This window comes from Elephantulus edwardii, unplaced genomic scaffold, assembly GCF_000299155.1.
Source record: "Elephantulus edwardii isolate Elephantulus edwardi_28Jun2011 unplaced genomic scaffold, EleEdw1.0 scaffold00012, whole genome shotgun sequence".
Lineage (NCBI taxonomy): Eukaryota > Metazoa > Chordata > Mammalia > Macroscelidea > Macroscelididae > Elephantulus > Elephantulus edwardii.
This window is the reverse complement of record NW_006399762.1, coordinates 2,545,012-2,550,417: the sequence shown is the minus strand read 5'-3', so window position 1 is coordinate 2,550,417 and position 5,406 is coordinate 2,545,012. Positions and strand designations below refer to the sequence as shown.

The window sequence follows — 5,406 nt, the reverse complement described above, 5'->3', positions numbered from 1 at the left end:
AAATTCATAACAATAGAAATTTTAAAAATTAATGATAACAATTAAAGATTTAACACAAAAAAAGCCTGTCTAAAAGGAACAAATGATTAAGTATTATAAGTACTTTAACAGCCCAGAATAAGAGGTATGTCATTGCAAAGGGTGGGGGGCGGTAATTATGCAACAATGAATAAATTTTTTTTAAAGTTAACTCAGAGCGGGGGATGGCAGGAGAAGCACGTTAAATATGCAACAATAAATGAATGAAAATATAAAAAAATATATAAAAAATAAAAGTGAAGAGATTTATAGAAGAAATATTACGACTGCAGTTGGGAAACCATTTTTAAAAATCACAAATTACTCAAAAGTACAGAAATTGAGATGACCATATATATAGGAAAAGCATAATCACTAGTCATTCACCGGTAACTATAAGTCATACATCAGGTAAATCTATATATGCCCTGCTCCAGGACAAACATTTTGTGGAAATAGTTTGTTCGGTTGTGTTTTTTTTAAATACAATTTTATTTTAGTTGTGATTTACCCCCTCCCATCCCCCATTCACTCCCATCCCCTCATTCACTGTTGCACAATTACTTAACTCCTCCTTCTCCAGTCTTCTTTGCAGTGCTGAATCTCTTATTCTGGGCTATGCATAATTCCTAGTAGTATGCATAATTCCTAATTATATATTCATTTTAGATAGTTCTTTCTTTTTCTGTTCCAATACAATGATCATTATCTATCCGCTCTTATCCTCTTCTCCTCCCAATCCCCCATGTCAGACCTGCTTTATAACAGGGGGTTATGCAGTTTTCGTGCTTTTTGGACTGAGATATTTCACTCAGTATGATGTTCTCCAGGGCTACACATGTTGTGTAATATTTTATAAGTTCACTGTTTTTCAGCGTGCATAGTATCCCATGGTATGAATATACCATAGTTTTCTATCCATTCATTTGTTGATGAGCACTTAGGTTGCTTCCATCTCTTTGCTATTGTAAATAATGCAGCAGTAAACATGGGTGTGAGTATATCTGCTTGGATGAAGGTTATGCTTCTTTAAAGTGTATTCCCGGTAGTGGAATTGCTGGGTCAAATGATCTTTCTATTTCCAACTTTTTGAGAAAGTGCCAAACTGCCTTCTATAGTGGTTACATCATTTTTACACTCCTACTAGCAGTGAAAAGGTTCCCAATCTCTCCACAACCTCACCAGCATTTATTGTTTGCTGCTCTGTCGAACTTAGATGTTGTGACTGGGGTGAAATGATATCTCATAGTTGAGACATCAGACTGTCCACGTCGCTTGCGTCGCTCTCCTTCTCAATAAATACCATGTTTTACAATTAAAAAACCCTACTATATATGTCTTGATCAATTGTTTTAAGTCATGAAACTATTTCAAAAAGATAAATATACAATATTAAAAATGATAAAGATGTTGAAATGATAGATAAACTAAATTAAAATAAACCATTTTAAAAAGTTATAGCATAGTGAAATGTGGGGGGTGGATAGAAGAAATTATGTAACAATAAATGATTATTTTGTTTGTTTTATTTTAAAGTGAACTGAAGGCAGGGGAGGGAGGAAAATGTGCAACCATGAATGAATGGAAATCCAACCTTTCTATAAACTTGTTAAAATCACAATTTAAAAAACTTTGAAAAACAGAATAAAATAAAAAATAAACTAACAGATTACAAATTAAAAAAAAAACAAATGATATGACATATTCTACTGGGAAAATTTTCTGTTGAAGACTACACTGTCCAGAAACAAAGATGTCAGTTTGAGGACTTATGTGCATTTGGCCCAAGGGCTGATATTTATAACCATATATGTGCTACATTTGGTAAACAAACAAGGAAGACCCCAGAAGAATTGATGTTTTTGAATTACGATGTTGGTAAACAACATTGAACAGATCAGGGATATCTAGAAGAAAAAAATCTGTTCTAGAAAAACTGCAGCCAGAATACTTCTTAGAAGCAAGGATGGTGAAAAGGAAGATGGTTTTATCCACTTTGGAAAGACAGGGAGAAGTACATCATGTGTGGTAAGGCAGAGTGTCCGTGAACTACAGAGGAATATCTTCAACAAGATGGATTAGAAGAATGGCTGGCTGGAACAATGCCTCTATCCTAGCAATGCCTGCGGGGATGGTGTAGGACTGAGTAGTGTTTCAATTGTAAGTAGAGCAGTTATGAATCCCAAATGACTTGATGGTCCTTTATAGTAACAATGACTGTGTTGACCGTCTTCTTATGTGCTGATTGAACATTTGTATCTCTTCTTTGGAGAAATGTTTACTCAAGTCCTTTAATGTTTTCCCGTTTTGCTGTTGAGTTGTTTGAGTTCTTTACATATAGTTAAATTAAAATTTTCTTAAGATATGGGTCTCAGATATTTTCTTCCAGTTCATAGGCTGTATCTTTGCATTAATTCCTTTGGTGCACAAAAAAAGTTATAAATAAACCTAAGAGTATGTATTTCACTTGATAAAATTTCAATTGATAAAAAACACAAAATAATTCTGGTTTGTAAGAACCTTGTAGTATATCTTCAAACATTATGAAAGTAAAAACTAAGAGAATTAAAGGGACATTAAGAAAATTGTAGTTGAATATTTTAACAATCCAAATCAAGTAAGAATATGTAAACAGACAAACCAGAAGTGATATGAAAGATCTGAATAAAATTTAACTGAATCTGACCTAACTGACACATGGAAAATTAGACATTTATTCTCTTGGCAGTCCATGATATATTTAACATGCTACCAACACCACAATTCAAATTTCCTTCTGTCTGTCATCCTTATTTATTGTCCAACGTCTAGATCCATGGGAAGCAATTTAGAATATCATTGGGCATACGTTAGTCGTTAAAGAACCTCACATGGAGCAATGGCACCAGCACAGGCAGCATCCTGCACTTTGTTGCCTAGCAGCATGTCCCTCATCTCGGAGAGGTCCTCTTTGGTGAACACAAATGCCACAATTTCCCAGATGTGAGGCAGCAGCTTCTCCAGGGTCAGGCTGATGTCCAGGTGGCCCCAGAAGGCCTTGTGCCTCATGGAGTTCTTGTGCATCAGCACCACAGGCTTTTGGTGGAAGGACATGCAGTATCTTCTTGGAGCCCACATCGTCTGCACCGATGATAAAGCATTTCAGATAACCATCCAGAAGTTGGATGAACTTAAGTCCTTGGACTTCCAGGTCTTCCTGTCTTCCCCAGGCATCACAGAGGTGTGCCAGGAATTGCCACATGGAGTTCAAAGACAATGTCACTCTCTCGAGGATGCTAGGCAAGAGGAGAGGAGTGGATTTAAAAAACCCAACATTTTGTGTATTCACATGTTCAATAAGTATATAACTATTCTACAAAATTCGAATACATTGTTCTCCAAAACAGATTCTTCCAATTTTCCTCACCCTCCCTCCCATCAAATTGTACAACCCCATTATTATTCCCTCCTCCCCTGCACACCTCATCCCTCTGCTTTCACCCTCCCCGCCTTGTATCCTTATACTCATTACTCATGCGTAGTGTTTGTTCTGCCTCTGATTGCTGTGTTACTTCAAACAAGCCATTCACTATTTTTTCTTTTTTTTTTTTTAGGATTTTTAAGGGCTTTTTTTTCAGGTGCATTTGAACCCCCAGCCTTTTTGGTTAGTAGTCAAACATGTTAACTATTTCCACCACTCAAGAACTCTATTAGTGGATTGTTAGGGGTGGTCTAGTCAGGTAGACTCGTATAGCAACTCTATGAACAACCAGAATCCTGAATCCTGCCCTGTCCTGTGCCATCCTCATCATATTTAACTAATATAAATTAGCATTTATTAATTAAATGATAATTCTCTCAAAACTCACTCATTGAAGTGGAGTCAAAATAGATTCATCGCTGACCCTCCCACCAGGTTTTTGGAGGCTACCAATCACATGGGAGGAGATTGCCCAACTTTCTCCCATGGTGCGGGTGGTAGATTTAAACTGCCAGAGAGGTGCTGCTTTTGTTAGTGGTACAGCACCCTGTGATTCCTCCACCGGATCTCCATTATTAATCATGTGTATGAATAATGATTCTGGTGGCTGGAGCTCTGGATGATAAGGCAGGAACATCCTTCATCCTTGTTTATTATTTGATTATACATATGGGTTTTTTTGAGGTGGAGGGGGCAGATGAAACTGTTATTGTTGTTAAGTGCTGTGGAGTCAAGTGCTACTCATAGCAACCCTATGAACAAAAGACCTAAACTCTGTTCTATAACTATCATCATTTCTCTATGTTCATGGCGTTTTCAGAGGTATGTAGTTTAGGAACTGGATGCCACTCCTGCTTCCAAACCTGAATCAGTCTGAGAGCTCCAGCAAACACTATCCATGATGGGTAACCATTATGGCATTTGACATACCTTTGGCACAAAGTCCAGCATCACAACAACCCCAAGTTACTTCAAAACAGCAAATAGACAGACCATTGTTGTACCGCTTAGAAAAATGTTCAACCCCAAATCAACTAACACTAGGCCTGAAGGTCACAGGCCTGAGGGCCCTACCACCTTTTATACATAAGACATGCCCAAAAGGTGCTAGTTGGTGGAACCAAGAGACTTCTAGCCCACACCTCATTGTTAGCTAAATTCAGCAAATTCAATCGGCAGACACCCTATTGTGGATGAAAAAAACCCCAAAACAATCAAATGTTCCATACCTAACACTCATGAAGATGTGAGAAAGCATCTTCCAGAATCCAACCAATTCACACAAGCCTCCAGGCTACCAGATGAAACTAGTCAATGTTTTAAAATTTATTGACATTTTTATTCTTGTGGGATTGTTTTATTTCTTGAAACAATTAATTAGAGCATCAGAATCACAAAAGCCTTAATACAAAAGTTTTGTTACAGAAGAAGAGGTTTCAAAGGAAGGAAAGTGAAACCTTGCATAGGGTTTTAGCAGAATATTAACAAATTCATCTAGTTTGGAAATTTTTTTTTCTTATTGGACTTTAACAGCTATTGTCTGAGCAATAAATTTTATCTAGAGAGAATAAAAGTCATGGAAGAGACGATAATGGGAAATAGCTACAAAAACAAGGACACTTTGAAGGTCACAGTAGAAAAATCTCTGTTCTTCAGGGTCAGCAAAATTATTTCCTATTCTGTTTGTTTAAAATTTGCTCAGTTCATCTAAGTTTTCCTACTTCTTGACCTTAAAATTTTCTTTCGGTATTTGAAAACTCTTCTATACATAATTGTGTTTCTCGTCTTTCTTAATATTTTAACTGTTCTATTTCTTGATTACAATAAATTGTGGCTATGCAAGCAAGATTTTACTGAAGATTATCCAAAAACGACTGGAACAGCACATCAACAGAGAACTACCAGAAGTCCAGGCTGGGTTTAGAAGG

At 36.7% G+C, this 5,406-nt stretch overlaps 1 pseudogene; it reads right to left on the bottom strand.

Moving 5' to 3' along the window:
- Window positions 1-2,874: 2,874 nt before the first annotated feature.
- On the bottom strand, window positions 2,875-3,231 carry LOC102860560 (annotated as a pseudogene).
- Between the last annotated feature and the right edge of the window lie 2,175 nt (window positions 3,232-5,406).